At 38.7% G+C, this 20,374-nt stretch overlaps 2 long non-coding RNA genes across 3 annotated transcripts in view; one reads left to right on the top strand and one right to left on the bottom strand.

Moving 5' to 3' along the window:
• The window catches only part of LOC132618708 (uncharacterized), a 37,804-nt gene that overhangs the window by 14,110 nt on the left and 3,320 nt on the right, over positions 1-20,374 (top strand). The gene's annotated exons all lie outside the window — the stretch shown is intronic.
• On the bottom strand, positions 1,320-12,143 carry LOC132620343 (uncharacterized). The gene is made up of 2 exons (XR_009574789.1): positions 11,849-12,143; positions 1,320-1,637 (listed from the first exon to the last, which is right to left on the bottom strand). It is a non-coding gene; the product is annotated as an uncharacterized LOC132620343 (long non-coding RNA).

The following is a 20,374-nucleotide window of genomic DNA, read 5'->3' as shown; positions in this document are numbered from 1 at the left end:
CTTAAGTAATGACAGCAAACTATTACAAAGAGACATGATCAAATAAGGCCATATATGCCATTTGTTCTTCAATCAAACCTCAAACAAGACAAGACTTTGATGACATAACATATTGCACAAAGATTTAGATAGTTTAAAACTTAGGCCATCACTGACAAAACCAGATTCTAGGAATTCAAGTAAGAGGACCAACATAAGACCTTCAAACACCATATCTTTTTTTTGAAAGAAATTATCACTAAGACATGATCTATTCAAAGGTGAGATGGTAGAAATCCCCCTTTTCCTAGTCTATTTTAAAGGTCCCAATTTCAAAGAGCGATATGAAGAATGTGCCATCCACAAGACTTCCATAGCCCAAATGCTACACTTACCAGATCACAAAGGCCAACAAGCAAACATGCCCCTAGTTTTAAAATAGGTAATGCATGGTACAATTTTAGACTACTCCTTTCCATAAGCAGATTTTAGAAAAAAACGAAAGAGAACAAGACTTGCCTTAAACAACTTCATCATAACAAACTTACACCTTGTACCATTTTTCCCCAAAAAAAAAAAAAAAGACAAATCTAAACTTTGACAAGAAATAGCTAAACCAGTTGGCACAAAAGAGAATAACACCAGTTTGAAATCACATAATAGCAGATTGGTTCAAACAAAATCAAAATAAATCTCTTACACTTAATAGGGCAGGATCAAGCATACTGCCAATAATTTATCCAGGCAAGGAACAACTCTACACTTTATGTTCATTCATACTCATGTTAATCTTTTTTTTCTTTTAAGCTAAACATGATCCAAAAGAATTATAAGTAGAGTAAACAAAGTCAAGACATATCTCATATAGCACAGAACCCTTCTTTCAGAGATAAGACAGCAAAACGAGCAGAGTATCTAAGAAATTGCTGATCACTCAAAACAAACAACTTACTACATAGGGCCCTGTCCATCAGTCAAATAGCATATGCATACAAATCAGCCAGGATCCCCAAAGTGGTTTAAACATGAATTCTTAGAAGACTGATTAACTAGACTAAGCGTCTTTCCAAAACAACATTATTATTACCAAGCTCCTTATGTGAACTTTACTACAAAGATCATAACACCAATATCCCACTGATCCCTATTTACTCTTATGTGAACCTTTTATTTATCAAAAGAATTTCGATCACGCCCCAATTCCGGAGTGACGTGACCGGCACCCGAAGCTAAACTAGGCTCGAGCGAACCACTCTAAATCTGAAATTCTGGGGAGTGACCCCCAACTTAAACCGATAATGTCTAACCTGGAGATATATAAAAATACTGCCTGTCTCGTCTGAACTGGGTGCACACCCCAATATATATATATATATGTATGTATGTATGTATAACTGAGCCAGCCGAGGAGGCTGCTTTAATCGTACAAAACCAACAACATCAAATTGACATATACAAGCCTACAAGGCTATCACACTCATACTATATACATGACTCGTCTAAAAGCCTCTAGGGAGATGTGTGACTGTACCATACAATCTGGACTCCAAAAGGACAACTCCAAAGGACCTGACAACTCCGAACAGAAAGGGAGCTCACCAATCAGCTAGTATCCGATTCCGCCTACTCGGGAGGTCTATCGGCCTGTCGATCAGTACCTGCAGGCATGAATGCAGCACCCTCAGACAAAGGGATGTCATTACAAATAGTGTACCGAATATGTAAGGCAAGGTAATAGCTGAAATAAAGTAACAAACTATACTCTGCGTATGTCAAGAAAGCTTCTGGAGGCACTCTACCTAGGTTGCCTTTCAGCAGAGGCAAGATACCATACCTCACTAGACATAACTTCGTGACCCGAGAGTCAAGCATAGATAACTCCATGACCCGTAGGTCAGGTAATAACCCCATGACTCATAGGTCAGGCAATAACTCCATGGCTCATAGGCTAGATATAATCAACTCCGTGGCTCATAGGCCAGGTAACAACTCCGTGGCTCATAGGCCAGGTAATAGCTCCATGGCTCATAGGCCAGGCATATACGAACATATAATGATAACTAATAGCCTGTAAACAATATGTACACTAGTTATTCCTTTCGTCATTCTATCATCTTATATAACCCAACTATACTTATACCTGTCCTTAACTGAAGACAATTATTACACTAGGGCTATGGTAACCTGAGTATAATCTTCATGAATAGCACATCCTAGTGCGAATAGTCAAAGGTGGCTCAATAGTAGAAATCAATCCAAAGAAAAGAAGGAACAACCTTAACATACCTTTCGGTCTTCTATTACTTAACATTTATTCTCCCGAGCTCGTAAATCTACATTCAAGAGAAATCATACTACCGTTAGACTTATTGTCATATGCCTACCTCAAGTCTTTAAATCAAAGTCCTTTAGAATCGGCCCAAATTCGGGCAGCGTCTCCCATGTTTATATCCCTAGCCCCAAATCACAATACCAACAACCAACACAACAACAATAACACAAATACCAATAACATCATCATCAATACCAAAATATTCCATATAACATCTCACACGATGTTTATCTAATTTCTCAACCCACAAATTTGTTATATGATTATTTACTAGTTTTATCTCCGTAAATAACTCTAAATTAATATTATTAAGGAAGGATTCATACCTTACTTCCGCTAGAACCGTGATATCCTTAATATTCACCTTGAATTCCAGCCAAAAATTCACCGCAATATGATATTATAACCGCAACTATACGCTGTCTTAACCTGGATTTGGGGATTATACTTAATTCGCGTTAAAATTTGATGTATGAAGGTTGGGGGAAATTTCCAAAATTTTGGAGGAGTTTCTGATGTGTTTGGATGAGGAAAGAGGGGGTGAGTCCTCTTATATAGAGTTCCAGAATCTACCTGGACTGACTCAAAAATTGCTCAGCACGATCGCGCTGCCTCCTGGCGTGTTCGCGCTGAGTTGCTGGGTCCTCCTCTGCGCGTTTGCGCCACTCCCAGGCCCGTTCACGCAGGGTTATTCCTTGCCATGGCAGTCTATCTTAAAATGATTATAATGTTTGATTCTGATGTTGGATTGATGCGCGGTTTGTTGTGTTGGAAACTAGACTTCGTGAACTTCAATTTAGGCTTTTGTTTTACCTAAAAACTCCTCATATACAAAAATATATTCCTTCTCCAAGTTGGGCCAAAATTGTCCCTAATTTTTTCTCCAAAGTTCCAATAACTTAATTTCCTTAATCGACTTGCTCTCTAATGCTTCCCTAGCTTATTATATGAACTGAAACCCTCATAATCATAAAGTAGGCGCATATAATCTCATATATCCTAGAAGACACTCCAGTATCCTCAATTAGATAGCTAACACCTAACGAATCTTAACGTTCCAAACTACGAGGTGTAACATTCCTCCCCCTTTAGAAACATTCGTCCTCGAATTTTAAACTCTTGGGATTTCTACTATAATTTCTCCAGAATTTCCCCTGTAATTGTAACACTACCATCGTGTCACAACAACTCAAAATATATGGTGCCTCACAGGGCTACAACAACAATGACAATAATGGCCTCACACGACCAAGAAACTATAAGAAGGAAAACGTTATGCACCTCAAGACAATGACGTCTCTGTCTAAACTTCTTCTGGGAGTGGAAACAAATGTGGATACCTGGATTTCATATCTTCCTCAGCCTCCCAAGTCATTTCTTCCCTATTGTCGTTTCTCCAAAGAACCTTTACTGAGGCTACATTTTTTGTTCTTAGCCTCTGAACTTGTCTATCCAAGATTGCAATGGGAACCTCTTCATATGATAGTTGCTCGGAAACCTGAACATCATCGATGGACACAAATCTCGAAGGATCTCCAACACACTTACAGAGCATGGATACATGAAAGACTAGGTGTACGGACTCTAAGTTGGAAGGTAGATCAAACTCATAAGCTAGCTTTCCCACTTTACGAATAATCCTATAAGGCCCAATATATCGAGGGATAAGCTTACCCTTTTTACCAAATCTCATTATTCCTTTCATCGATGACATTTTTAGGAATACCCAATCATTAACTTAGAACTCCAAGTCTCGTCGACGATTATCCACATAAGAAATCTGTCTACTTTGGGCTGTTAATAAATCGATCTCGAATAAGCTTAACTTTATCTACCGCTTGCTGGACTAAGTCTAGCCTTACTAATTTCATCTCTTCCACTTCAAACCATCCAATTGGTGATCTGCACTTTCGCTCATATAAAGCTTCATAAGGGGCCATCTGAATACTGGAGTGGTAGTTATTATTGTATGTGAACTCAATAAGAGGCAAGTGATCATCCCATTAACCCCAAAAATCTAGCACACATGTCCTTAACATATCTTCATGGATCTGAATGGTACACTCAGCCTGCCCGTCTGTCTGGGGGTGAAATCCTATGCTAAGATTCACCTGAGTCCCCAAACCCTCTTGGAAAGATTTCTAAAAATTAGCTACAAACTGCGTACCCTTATCAGAGATAATAGATACAGGAACACCATAAAGTCGGACTATCTCCTTAATATAAAGCTTCGCAATATCCTCGGCGGAATTAGTAGTCCTGATAGATAGAAAATGTGCAAATTTTGTCAATCTATCAACAATTACCCATATAGAATTAAACCTACGCTGAGATCGAGGTAAGCCAGAGATGAAATCCATATTAACTACTTTGCACTTCCAGGTCGGGATCTCCATAGCCTATAATAATCCGCTGGGCTTGTGATGTTCAATCGTCACCTGTTGACAATTAGGACACTGGGCCATGAACCCTGCCATATCCTTCTTCATTCCATCCGACCAATAAACCTCTTTGATGTCGCGATACATCTTTGTTGACCCTAGATGGATAAAATAGCGGTCCGCCATACCCTTCTGACGTAACCCCATAACATCGGGGACACACAAACTGCCTCAATATCAGAGGACTCCATCTCCAGTAATTTCGAATGGTGATTTCTTTTTTTGCGGAGCTGTATCCTTGTAATAGGTCGATGAAGGGTCTTCGGACTGGCGCCTTTTTACCTCGGCTACTAAGGATGATGTTGTTGTAGTCTAAATAGTAACTCCGGCATCTCCTGAATTTATAACTCTGACCCCTATATTGGCTAGCTGAAGAAGCCCATGAGCTAGCTCCCTTTTTCCAGCCCATAGCTATGCTAAGCTACCCATAGATTTGCGGCTGAGGGAATCTGCTACCACATTTGCTTTTCTCGGGTGGTACAAAATATGAACATCATAATCTTTTAGCAATTCTAACCATCGCCTCTGTCGTGAGTTTAGCTCCTTCTGCTTGAAGATGTACTGAAGACTCGTATGATCTGTATAGATATCTATATAAAGGCCATATAAGTTATAAATGCCATATAAGTAATGTCTCCAGATTTTAAGTGCATGAATCACGACTGCTAACTCTAGTTCGTGAGTTGGGTAGTTCTTCTCATGCTTCCTGAGCTGTCTAGAAGCGTAAGCAATCACCTTGCCATACTGCATCAATACACAACCCAATCCGACCCTCGAAGCATCACAATAGACAACATAGCCCTCCGATCCCTCTAAAAGTGCTAGAACTGGTGTTGAGGTCAACCTATCCTTCAATTCTTAAAAACTCAGCTCGCGAGCACCTGTCCATTGGAACTTGGCTACCTTCTGAGTTAACTTTGTCAATGGTGTAAAAAGAGAAGAAAATCCCACTACAAATCTTCTATAATACCCTGCTAAGCCCAGAAAACTACGAACTTCCATCGGCGTCGTAGGTCGAGGCCAAGTCTTCACAACCTCTATCTTCGGAGTATCTACTTTGATGCCCTTATCTGAAACAATATGCCATAGAAAAGCCACAAAGTTCAACCAAAATTCACATTTGGAGAATTTCGCGTACAACGTCTGATCCTGAAGGACTCTAAGTACAGCCCGCAAATGATCTGCATGCTCAGTCTCTGATCGAGAGTAAACCAGAATATCGTCTATAAACACAATCACAAACAGGTCCAGGAAGGGTCTGAATACACTATTCATCAGGTCCATGAATACAACTGGAGCATTATTCAACCCGAAAGACATAACAAGGAACTCGAAATGACCATATCTAGTCCTAAATGTTGTCTTCGGAATGTCCTTCCCTCTGATCCTGACCTGGTGATATCCCGCCCTCAAGTCTATCTTTGAGAAATATCTAGCCTTCTGCAATTGATCAAATAAATCATCTATCCTCAGAAGTGAGTACTTATTCTTAATCGTCTTCTTATTCAGTTGTCTATAGTCAATACACATCCGTAGCGAACCGTCCTTCTTTCTTACGAACAATACTGGGCTCCCCAAGGTGACGTACTAGGTCTGATAAAGCCCTTCTCTAATAGATCCTTCAACTGTTCCTTCAAATCCTTCAACTCAGCAGGGGCCATCCTATAAGGAGGAATGGATATCGGCTGGGTACCTGGTAGTACATCTATAGCGAAGTCAATTTCTCGCTCTGGCGGGAGACTTGGAAGTTCATCTGGGAACTCATTAACTACAGGAATGGATTGAAGAGTTGGCGATTTTGTTTCTGCATCCTGGACTCGAACTATATGATAGATACAACCCTTCGAAATCATCTTCTTGGCCTTGAGATGGGAAATAAACCTACCCTTCGGCGAAGCCGTGTTGCCCTTCCATTCCAAAACTGGTTCCCCTGGGAAATGGAACGTGACAGTTTTCATCCAACACCCGACGTTAGCATAAACAAATGCCAACCAATCCATTCCCATAATAACATCAAAGTCTACCATCTGCAATTCTATAAGATCCGCTAAGGCCTGACGATTACCAACTACAAAAGAATCTCAATAAATTTTGCTGGCTATAATCGGCTTACCAACTGGTGTAGACACATAAATGGCTCACTTAACAATTCTGGCATTATGATAAACTTCCCCGCAACGAACGGGGTAACATATGATAAACTAGATCCCGGGTCTAGCAATGCATAAATGGTATGAGAACAAACTGTCAAGGTACCTGTCATAACATATGGTGATGCCTCTAGATCCTGATGTCCTGCTAAGGCATAGAGGCAGTTTTGAGTGCCACCTGAACTAAAAGCCTCGCCTCTGCCCCCACTTCGGCCAACTAATGTCTGAGGTCCGCGCCCTGAAGGACGCACTGATGCGGATAATCCTGTTGCAAAATCTGTTGGTTGAGCCATACCACCCGGTCCCTTCTGCGGACAGTCTCGCACAAAGTGATCCGGGCTACCATAATTAAAGCAGGAATTTGACCCAAACTAACAATGTCCGCGATGCGCTCTAACACAATTACCACATACCTGTGGCACTGGTCTGTTCCATCCTGAACTCCACTGCTGCTGTGACCCTGACATACGAGAGCTCTCACCTGGTCCAGATGGAATATAATACTTTGATTTGTATCCCTGAGTCTAAGATGATGGTGGCCTAAATGGCCTACCCTGGTGCTGGGGTCTAAAACTCACCCTACTCTCACCCCGCTGACCAGTAGTCCTAGCCTTCTTATGATATTCCCTGTCTATGCTCTCAGTCGTCCACCGCTGAAGTCTACGATCCTCGCAATTCTATGCAAATGCCTGAATACGAGCAAGGTCCATATTATCATTCACTGCCGCGGTGGTACAAGCCTCAACATAGTCAGGGTACAAACCCGCTATGAACCTGTGAATCCTGGCCCTCGACGAATCAAAGAAGGATGGAACATATTGGGCTAAGGAATCAAATCGGAGGCAATAATCCCGGACGCTGGAACTTCCTTGCTGCACCGTCAAGAACTATCTAACCTTTCCTGTTGTACCTCCAATGGTAAATAATGATCAAGAAAGGCCTCTGAAAACTCAGACTAACACGCCGGAGGTGCCTCAAGATCTCTGGCATACTCCCACCGCTCATACCATAAGACCGCTATATCTCGAAGCCTGAAAGCCGCCAACTCTGCTGCCTCGGTCTCGGTAGCATGCATAACCCTGAATATACACTGAAGCTTATCAATGAAGTTTTGCGGATCCTCATTCTGCTTAACCCTTGAGTGGTCAAAAGGGTCAAGTGTTAAAAACTCACGAACCCTCTAACTTCGGGACCCATCAGCGGTCACTGCTCCAGCAGGTGCTCCCGGCTATCTCTGTGTCGTCACAATCTGGATTAATAAGTGTACCTCTCTTCTAAGATCCTGGTCGATCGGTGCCGGAGAGGGGTACTGGAGGTACTGTCTCCCCCGGGAGCTCCTCGAGCAATGGAGTCGTCGATGATGGCTGGGATAGGGTCTCACCCTGGCCCTCAGGCCAGGCCTCAACTGTCGAGTGTGCCCTACTGCTCCCCTCACCAGCTGCCATATCACCTCTCCTGTTAGCTATCCTAGTCATCGGCATAGCTGCGCACAACTACGGAAGAGTAAGTTTAACTCAAATCTCCCATGACTTGGCTCCACAGCACGATTTAGATCTAAAAGAAAGGTAACTAATTCCTAGATGCCCTGTGGCTTCCTGTTATGATGTGGTGCACAACACATTTATAAACAAGACTCTACTAGGCACGACTTGTAGACTCCCTAGGACAGACTTGCTCTGATAATAAGTTTGTCACGCCCCAATTCCGGAGTGACGTGACCGGTACCCGAAGACAACTAGGCCCGTGCGAACCACTCTAAATATAAAATTCTGGGGGAATGACCCCTAACTTAAACCGATAATGTCTAACCTGGAGATATATAAAAATACTGACAGTCTTGTCTGAACTGGGCGCATACCGCAATATATATATAACTGAGCCAGTCGATGAGGCTGCTTTAATCGTACAAAACCGACGGCATCCAACAGACATATACAAGCCGGCAAGGCTATCACACTGACATACTATAGACAGGACTCATCTACAAGCCTTTAGGGAGATGTGTGACTGTACCATACAATCTAGACTCCAAAAGGACAACTCCACAGGACCTGGTAACTCCGAACAGAAAGGGAGCTCACCAATCAGCTGGTATCCGATTTTGGCTACTCGCGAGGTCTATCTGCCTGTCGATTAGTACCTGCAAGCATGAATGCAACGCCCCCAGACAAAGGGACGTCAGTACGAATAATGTACCGAATATGTAAGGCAAGGTAACAACTGAAATAAAGTAACAGACTATACTATAGGTATGTCAAGAAAACATCTGGAGGCACTCTACCTAGGTTGCCTTTCAGCAGAGGCAAGATAACATAACTCTCTAGACATAACTTTGTGACCCGAGGGTCAGGCATAGATAGCTCCATGACTCGTAGGTCAGGTAATAACTCCATGACCTGTAGGTCAGGTCATAACTTCATGGCTCATAGGCCAGGTATAATCAACTCCATGGCTAATAGGCTAGGTAATAACTCCATGGCTTATAGTCCAGGTAACAACTCCGTGGCTCATAGGCCAGGTAATAACTCCGTGTCTCATATGCTAGGTAATAACTCCATGGCTCATAGGCCAGGTAACAACTCTGTGGCTCATAGGCCAGGTAATAACTCCATGGCTCATAGGCAAGGCATATACGAGCATATAATGATAACTTAAAGGTAGCATAATAGCTTGTAAACAACATGTACACTAGTTATTCCTTTTGTTATTCTGTCATATTATATAACCCAACTATTCTTATTACCTGTCCTTAATTGGAGACAATTATTACACTAGGGTTATGGTAACTTGAGTATAGTCTTCATCAATAGCATATCCTAGTGCGAATAATAGTCAAAGGTGGCTCAATAGTAGAAATCATGCTAAAGAAAAGAAGGAACAACCTTAACATACCTTTTCGGTCTTATATTACTTAACATTTATTCTCCCAAGCTCGTAAATCTACATTCAAGAGAAATCATACTACCGTTAGACTTATCGTCATATGCCTATCTCAAGTCTTTAAATCAAAGTCCTTTAGAATCTGCCAAAATTCGGGCAGCATCTCCCCTATTTATATCCCTAGCCCCAAATCACAATATCAACAACCAACACAACAGCAATAACACTAATACCAATAAGATCATCATCAATACCAAAATATTCTGTATAACATCTCACACAATGTTTATCTAATTTCTCAACCCACAAATTTGTTATACGATTATTTACTAGCTTTATCGCCGTAAATAACCCTAAATCAATATCAATAAGGAAGGATTCGTACCTTACTTCTGGTAGAACTGCGATATCCTTAATATTCACCTTGAATTCTAGCCAAAATTCACCACAATAAGATAATATAACTGCAACTATACGCTGTCTTAACCTGGATTTGGGGATTATACTTAATTCGCGTTAAAATTTGATGTATGAAGGTTGGGGAAATTTCCAGAATTTTGGAAGAGTTTCTGGTGTGTTTGGATGAGGAAAGAGGGGGTGAGCCCCCCTTATATAGAGTTCCAGAATCTACCTGGACCGACTAAAAAATTTCTCAGCGCGATCCCGCTGCCTCCTAGCGCATTCGCTCTGAGCTGTTGGGTCCTCCTCTGTGCTTTCGCGCCACTCTCAGGCGTGTTCGCGCAGGGTTATTCCTTGCCCTGGCAGTCTATATTATAATGCTCATAACGTTTGATTCCGTTGTCGGATTGATGCGTGGTTTGTTTTGATGGAAACTAGACTTCATGAACTTCAATTTAGGCTTTTGTTTTACCTCAAAACTCCTCATATACTAAAAGATATTCCTTCTCCAAGTTGGGCCAAAATTGTACCCCATCTTTTCTCCAAAGTTCCAAGAACTTAATTTCCTTAATCCACTTGCTCTCCAATTCTTCCTTAGCTTATTATATGAACTTAAACCCTCATAATCATAAGGTAGGCGCATATAATCTCGTATATCCTAGAAGACACTCCAATATCCACAATTACATAGCTAACATCTAACGAATCTTAACGTACCAAACTACGCGGTGTAACAATTTCAAATCATCCTATTTGGATCAACTAAACTGTTTTCTCTTTTTCTTTAATCCTTAGGAAACAGTAGAATTCATCACTGAACCATGATTAATAGAGTCCCTTTTAGCTTAGGCAATTTCACACAACTTCTAAATCAACTAATCAAAAAAGACTAAATGAAACTAAACTATTTCATCTAGCAAATAATCATATTAGGCATACAACTAAAACAAGAAAACAAGAGAACTAAACCTGCACTAACATGAAAAGCATAAACAACTTTAAAGGATAATTAACTAACAATTTATACTCATAAGCAAATAAATAGAAAAAAAAAGGTTACCTTTTGTGAGTGCAGCCTCTAGTCGAGATTGAAACTTGAGGATTTGTCCCTCCAAACCCCAAAATCAAGCCACAGAACTCAACAGACACAAGAAAAAGAAAAGAGTTTCCCCTTTCCTTTGTTAAAATTTTTTACTGGACTCAGAAATTTCTTTAAAAGACTTCAATCAGATTTTGAAAGAAATCTTCAAGTATTTTGAGTCTAAACGAGTATATTTTCAGAAAATATATTCCCGTCCCCCTTTCAACAAAGCAAATAGGCCCCCTTTAAATAGAGAAACCCAGAATTTCAAAACCCCTTCTTGTTCGATGTGGGATAACTCCCCTTTGTGGGGTTTCCTCCTCACACCCACTTTGGAGGGTTAGAATTAAACACAAAAACGAACAAAGGGTCAGATCTTCCTTTAAAAAAAGTCGATCTTTTAGGTTCCAAATGAACCAATAGCAACCCGAGATTCAAAATTCGCAAACGACCAAAATCAATTAAAGATTTGCAGAATATAAACGTTCAACATTCACAAAGCAGGAAAAGCATGCTAACAAGGATGAGATAATACCTCGTTTGGATAGAGATAGGTAAAAATCAGAGGAGGCAATTAATGCCTTACCTAAAATTGACCCAACAAGGCCTGTAAAAGCCTTACCCATCCTGCAGTGTTGCCAAAAATGGCGAAAATGACGACATGAGAGAGAAGGTGGCCCTGTGGCGGCATAGGGTTTCTCTTAAGGAAACCCCCAAAGCCCTCTAAGGCTTTGTTTGCCTCGACTGAGAAATGAAGAAGGGGCCTTGCCCCCTTAATCGTTTTAGTGACTTGGGTCGGGTTTGGCCCAGTTGGGCTGGACTCGGTCCAATTGAAAGAAATAGGGGCGGCCCGTCCTATATGCCCATGTGTGTATATTTATGATATATCTATATATATATATGTCTCATATATACGGGTATATCATATATATGCACATATATATTATATAATGTATATCATTTATTATATGTATATACGCATAATAGGGGGGTGCATTAATAAGCAGTATATTAATGCATCTATGTATATAATAAAAAAAAAAAAGGCGAATTAAAGAGTAAATAAAAAGATTGATTATTAAATAAATTAATTAAAGCTAAATAACCAATAAATAAAAGCAAAATCCGATTGATTTTCACAAAATTATGAATTCACAAGTATGGTCTTAATTGAATTAAACAATGAATTTGTTATTTCAATCATGGCCCTATTTGACTAATTGATTTGACCATTTCAAATGTAGCCACATAATAAGCAAACTCCAAATATTAACCATAATTAATTATGATTAATTTGAAAATTGGTCACATAAATGATTGTGCAGAAATTAAAATTCAGGGATAGAGATGATTAGTTTATTTTAATCATCAATTTCCTTAAATTAAAAATGGGATAAATATTTGCTGATTAATTTTTGATAATTTGGACAATTAAATAACTGACTATTTTCTGATTGGAATTAGTAAAATGCATCATTAATTGTTGTAAAAAATAAATAATTTTAAATGGTGTATTATAGAAAAAAAATTGACCAAACAATATTGGTAAAACATTATTTGTATAGTTTATAAAACCATTTTGATTTGATGCCTTTTTCAGAATAAAAACGAAAGAATGAAAACTTGTGTTATCCCATTTAAAATTCAAGTACTTTGATAAAATTAAAATAACTCATGGGAGGTCAAAAATTAGGTGTCAACAGTAACAAGGGATTTGCCATCTATCATTTTATAGTCCAGGAACTTGGCGGTGATAAAAATTTTCAATCCGGCATCCTCAGTTTTATACTTCTTTTCCAACACATCCCATAGTTCTTTCGACGTTCCCACATTACTTTAGAAGTTGTAAAGATCATCCTCTAGTCCGCTAAGTATATAGTTCTTACACAAAAAATTCGAGTGCTTCCAAGCCTCGATCACAACAAAACGTTCATTTTCAGGGGTTGATTCAGGTAGAACCAGAACTTCTTCCTTAATGAACCTTTGTAGACTTAAAGTCGTTAAGCAAAAGAACATCTTTTGTTGCCATCGTTTGAAATCAATCCCGGTAAATTTTCCGGGCTTCTCTGCCAGAGTGGGTGCCGGTGCAGAACGACCGGAGGAAGCAACATTTCTTGTAGAACCAATCGCGGGGATTGGTGTGGCAGTAGCAGTAGCACTCAGATTTGGAGCTGTGTCTCCCATTTCTGTTCACAAACACAAATAGAATTAAACAAAATCGGTGAAGGTTTTATATCTTCAAACCAAAATCCAAACGTTAACAAATCAGTGAAGTTTTTATATCTTCGAATTGAAAAACAAACGTTAATTACTTGATGAAGTTTTTATATTCTTCGAATCGAGTAAACAAGTGAGTAGAAAGTATGAAAACTCTAATCTCAAACGCAGAATAGAAAGTTATGAAAATTTTAATCTCCAACACACATAGAATACAGAATATTAAACAATAATAGATTTCTTAAGCTTGTTACTTTGTATGTGTTCAAGACAGTATTTTAACAAAATCAGTTTTTGTTGTAAGAACGCAAAACAGAAAAAATGTTAAGTACAGAAATCACAAGAAGAATAAATTTCCGAGCCTACAAGTTTCTTGTCTGTCCTTAAGAAATCTAATTCCCTAATAGTTTCCAAGGTTACTGGATTAATTTCTCCCTGGATAGAACGGAAAAATTATTCTGTAATAGCGGCAATGCAAATTACAGAACTTCGGCAAACTCAAAGATCGGTAGCAAATCACACTGGACACTTACTGTCTTGTTTGAAAAGTATGCACAATGCAAAGAAAGAGGGGAGTAAAATGTTTTCAGTGTTCTGGAAAGATTTGTCAGTACCTGAAATGAGGCGAAGCCTCTGAAAATTTATAGTCATTGAACGCACCTGTTCGGGAAGAAGATGACCGTTTGGTCAGCTAATTTTCGTTGGAAATTTAATGTTAATTTATTTCGCGCATTAATTAATTAAATAAATAATACTCGAATTAATATTAATAAAAGGAAACTTAAGTGATGAAAATGGAAATCAATTTGGTCCAAAAAGATTATCAATCAATCAGATCATTTGACCAAATTCAAATCCAAAGTTGAAGCCGCGCCGGGTGGCGACGAAGGCGCGAGGGCAATCCCTCTTCTCAACTCTTTAAGAGCTAGAAGAAGTGTTTCTCTATATAAGCACATACATATGACTTTCCACCACCAATGTGGGAGAATGATCACTTGGAAAAGTTACATTTCCAAAATTTCACTTTTCTCCAATTTTGTTTCCCTCCATTTCCCAATTCACACTTCATCTTTAAAGCTCACTACTTAGTGACTTTAAATCCCAACAGGATTTTCAGTAAGGGGGTTCAAAATACGAAAAAATAAACACACGAAAAAGCCAAAGGGGGATTTGTGCTGGTTTTTGTGTTTTGGGGATTGAGGTGATGGAGGAAAATGGGATGAGGAGGCATTGTCCAGACCAGCCACCATCGGTAGCTGGCCGCCGGCCACTGCCATTGTTTAGGGTTTGCTCACTTTTTTAGGGTTTTGCATGGAGAGAGAAGAGAGTTTTTTTTTTTTAATTCATAGAACATGATCCAAAAAAGCCAAAGGGGGTTCGACATCCACTATATATATATATATATATATATATATATATATAATAATTTTAACCATGTATAAAAAGTGTAATTTTCCACCGAAGGAAGTTCAGATGAACCCCTAAGCTCTACTGGCTCCGCCCTGACTACAACGTTAAACTACAATCATTAATGAAAACAAGAAAATGGTCCACACTACTACAGCGTTAAACTACAATCATAAATGAAAACAAGAAAATGGTCCAGACTCCTATTACATGGGAGATTGATTATTACATCAATTAGTGGATGACATCGTGATAAACAAAATGTTACAAAGTATATTGGTGAGGATATATAGAAGGTGAAGAATAGCTATTTTCGGCATATTCATTATTGATCTTGAGAATATGGGATGAACCTAACTCTTCTCACACTTTTATTTTTATTTTACGACTAAAACAAATATTTTTAAAATATACTACAAATCGCCCTTCAAATTTTATTTTATACCTCATACATATGTTTTCTCAAGATCAGTAATGAATTCCCACCATCATTACTCCCCTCCCCAAATCAATGCATTTGCAACCCCCATCCAACAAATAAAGACATAACTTTAGGCTAATAAATTCTCCCAGTCCCTACCCACCCACTCTTCAAAGTCATCAATGGCGGCCTTCTCCAGTACATGTTACCTCCAGTTGGTCCAGTGCATAGGTGAGATTGTGACATCTGGACATTTTTAAATCTAATGGCTAGAACTTATTTAACTAAAGCAACCCCTCAAACCATGGTTAGGAATGGAAACACTTCAACACATGTTTCTTTTGTTGAGCCGGTATAGAAAAAAGGAGTCGATAGAGACTGCTAATGTTAATATATTGATCTTGCACATGTTTTTTGTTCATATCTGGTAGTCTGGTGCAAAGTCTATTTGAGATTGATAACTTTGAATCTTTTAAATTGTCGTATTAATTTGCAATTTACATTTCTATTACCTAGTTATTGTATTATATAGATCTTATCTCAGTTTATCAGCAGTGTCAGAGTAATATTTCATTCTTACAATTGTCAATTGGATGAGCAATGGCAACTTTAGAACCATTATATTATCTGTCATGGTGCCATAATGTAAGCAAAAGACAAAGCTAAAAAGACTGTTCTTTATTAGGATTGTGCATAGGACAGACACAGCATAGTTGGCGTTTTTCTAAAAACTAAAAGTTGCACGAACTCTCTTGGAGTAGTTGTTTTATTCGGGTTTAGTTTGTATATAATGATTGAAATTATAAATCTGGAAAGTGTATAGAATTTTTACAATATTAATATATTTTAGTTGATTGTAGCAGATTACTTATCAGAAAATTGCAGAAGGAAATGGTGAACATAACCCTATATAATTTGAGCAGAAGAAAGTAATTCTACAAAAGTCTCATGTGTATTATATTAAGATCTTTTCTGCTTAAACACAAATATCTCTTGTAAAGAAAAATATAAATTAAAAATAAATTTATAAACAGCCACAAAATCAATTGACTCTGCTATTGCTAGATGGGAAATCAAACCTTTAGTTACTTTTTATGTTTTTAACTTCTCCAACTGAAAACCACATGCATTGCATTGCTCAAGCAAAACTCTCTTTATTCATCATTTTTTTTGTTCTTGACAAAATCTCCTATTATCTAGGTATAGCCAAATCCTAAGTTTTTAACCTTTTAATGGATATCTGTTATCAAATCTTCCAACATTTGACGAGTGATATTCCTTTTCTCTTTCCCTTTCTTGATCTCTTAGTTAATGAATTTCTTATTTGAAAAAATACAGGTCCAAATTGACACAAATAATAAATTTCACAATTTGCTTCATATTCTGTGTTACTCCCTCCGGTCCAAAATAATTGAGGTTTTATACTTGGGTCTTGAGCACATGGATTAAGAAATTCACTTACTTCTAAAAATTAAGATGTATATTGAATAAAATACCCTTAATTAAGAGGGACTTTGAAATCATAACAAGTATTAAATTTGTTCAATTAAATTAAGAATGTTTCAAGGGTAAATTTGAAAAAAGAATGAAATACTTTTGATAAACTAAAAATCTCAATTATTTTGGATCATCTTTTAGAGGCTAAATTCTTAATTATTTTGGATCGGAGGGAGTATATCATTGAATGCATTGTGTCCATTCAAAGTCTTCCTAAATAGAGTACTATTTTATGTGCTCCATAGTCCTTTTACGCAATCAAACATGTACGCCAACAAAGAGCCCGTTTGGATTGACTTATAGGTTGCTTATAAGTTGTTTTCATATTTTTTGAGTGTTTGGCTGGCCAACTTAACGTCATTTTGTGCATAAAATAAGCCCAAAAAAATAACTGCGCCCGTTTGGTTTAGCTTATCTAAAGCAGCTTATAAGCCAAAAAAAAAATAAGTTAGCCTTACCCAATTTTTTTTTTTTTTGGCTTATAAGCTGTTTCCAGCTTATAAGCTGCTTATTTTAAGCCCATCCAAACAGGCTCAAAATTTGAAAAACCAATCAAAATATGACCCTAATATAGTCCTTATCTAGAAGTTGTCAAAAGTACATGTCACGACCCGACTAGAGGGCCATGACGGGTACCCGGAGTTACCTAACCGAGCACCACCTAACTCACTTGTCATCACATTCAATTTGAACATACACCGTTCTCATCATAAAACTCATTACGATACAACCTTCATTTACTTCCCCCAAACATATATATATACACATAGGCCCACAAGGATACAAAATGATGTAAATAACATGCACTAATAGGATCATGAGACATCTACTACCCACAAACATGTATCTACGAGCTTCTACTAGAATTATAGAATCATAAGGACGGGACAGGACCCCGCCATGCCCCAAATATGTACACAAAAAATATACCAACAAGCGGCAACTCCGGAGAAGCGGAGTGCTCCTATAAGACTACTGATAGAGCTCCGAGGTATCCGGTCCGTCTCCTTGTCTACCTGCGGGCATGAACGCAGCGTTCATAAAAGGAAGGACGTCAGTACGAACAATGTACTGAGTATGTAAGGCATGAACCATAATGTAGTAAAGCAATAAGGAAACATGAGGAAAGAGATAACCTGTATATCAAACTGCCTCTTAAGGCAAATACCATGCATGCTTAGCCTTTTAAGAAAATATTTTTCATACATACATAACATAATATCATCACTAGCCGGCGTCCGGGCCTCCCGCGTCTGGGGTAATCATCTCACGCCGCCCATTAGTGGTGATTGCCCGGTAAACTAGGCACGGTGTAACTATCATCATCCATAAGCCGCCCACCGAAGTGGTGTCGGCCCGGCCAACTAGGCCCAGTGTAATCATACATAAAAATAAGCATGCATGCGAGTCCAATTAAAAGCTACAACTCTATCGGAGTGACGTAAGGTCGATAACCTCCGATTATGTTATGGAGTAATCATAATCGCCATGTCTCACCTTGAAGGAGCTAGTATTATGAGGTGAGACTATCAACAGTGAGTAATATCAAGAAAATCATGCAATAGGATCATTAGTCTTATTATAGCATCATTTCATAAGCTTTAGAATCTCGATGAATAAAATCATCATAATCATCGTCATTATCATAGAACATATCTATCACACCCCTACCAGGAGTATGACGGGCTCCAACCCGTAGGCCGAGAACCACCTGACTTATCCGTTACTTTTAACATTATAAACCATAACTCAAAGAACACCTGCACGCAGAAAAGGCCCAACATAGGAATATCCGATCATTCAATACATATGTACATATGCGGACCGACAAGGTCGCCACAACACAGTGTATATCATAAAGTCGGCAAGGCTAACGGTAAAGTATCAAGAGCTCAAAATAAGGCCGACAAGGCCTCCAATATATTATACCATAATATGAATCGGTAGAGATACAAAACATGTAACTGTACACACACGTCTACAAGCCTCTACATGGAATACAAATGATCATAAGGGCAATACCAAATAGACTGCAGCTCCGAAGAAAGTGGAGTGCTCCTGAGAATCCGCTGATAGAAGACCTACGGGTCTGATCTGTCTCCTTGCCTACCTGCGGGCATGAGCGCATCGTCCACAAGAAAGGACGTCAGTACGAATAATGTACTGAGTATGTAAGGCATGAATAACAACATAATATAGATATGAAAGGTAACATGGAATATGAGGGATAACCTGTACATCTGGATGCCTCATAAGGAGGATGCAATGCATGCTTAGCCTTAAAAAAACATTTTATACATATACATAGTACCATGCCCGACCATTAAGGCTCGGTGTCATATATATAGTATCATGCCAGGCCATTAAGGCTCGGTGTCATATATATAGTATCATGCCCGACCATTAAGGCTCGGTGTCATATATATAGTATCATGCCCGGCCATTGAGGCTCGGTGTTATCATCATTAGCCCGCGTCCGAGCCTCCCGCGTCCGGGGCAATATCATAACATGCCCACTGCAGTGGTGTGCACATCTACGTGCCATGCCCGACCGACTATAGCGCGGCGCAGTGTGAGAAAATACATACATACATATAAAGCATGCATGAGATCCAAATAAAATCTATAAATACATCGGAGTGACGTAAGGTCGGTAACCTCCGATTATATTATGGAATAATCATCATCGCTCTATCTCACCTTGAAGGAACAATTATTATAAGGCGAGTTCAACAACAATGAATAAAAATCAAGAAAATCACAAAAATAACTCAACATTCTCATATTCACATTGAAATCATAAGCTTGGGACTTTTAAACATGAATCATCATCATCGTCGTAATCATCATAGAAACATTCTCATCTTTAGCAACGCCATTAACATTTTAAAAACATGTCCGTTGTTGTTGTTGTAAAAGCTTATAGAATCATAAATATTTGACTCGGAAAATAGGGAAATTTTGGAAAACATTTATGGATTATCAAGAAAGGGATCATGGGACATTTGAAAAACACCTATTGGATTCATAAGAAAGGAATCATGCCTTTAGAAGAAAGGGGCTAGCCTTAACATACCTGGAAGATAATTTCTCGACTTCCAACTTACTTCCTGACTTGCAATCTACATATAAAACTATTCATACTATTGTTAGGTTCTTCATCATGCACTTGTCTCTAACCTTTAATTAAAATCCTTTTAGATTCTGTCGAAATTCGGGCAGCATCTCCCATGTTTATATGCCTAGCCCGAAATCATAATATCAACAACCAACAACAATAACAACAATACCAACATCCATAACATCATCTCCAACACCATTATGTATCATAAAACATCCCTCACGATGTTTTCCAATTTTCACAACTAGCCAACCCGCTATACGATTATATAACGACTTTATCTTCGTGAATAAGCCAAAAATAATATTAATAAGAAGAGATTCATACCTTATTCTTACTAGGACAGCAATATCTTCAGTTTTTGCCAAGAATCCAAACCGAATCCACCGCAAAAAAGACTACAAACACAACCACGCTCTACCCGGACCTAAACTACTACTCCGCTACTT

The sequence above is a fragment of the Lycium barbarum genome, chromosome 11, assembly GCF_019175385.1.
Source record: "Lycium barbarum isolate Lr01 chromosome 11, ASM1917538v2, whole genome shotgun sequence".
In the NCBI taxonomy this organism is placed as follows: domain Eukaryota; kingdom Viridiplantae; phylum Streptophyta; class Magnoliopsida; order Solanales; family Solanaceae; genus Lycium; species Lycium barbarum.
This window is presented reverse-complemented; position numbering and strand designations above follow the sequence as displayed.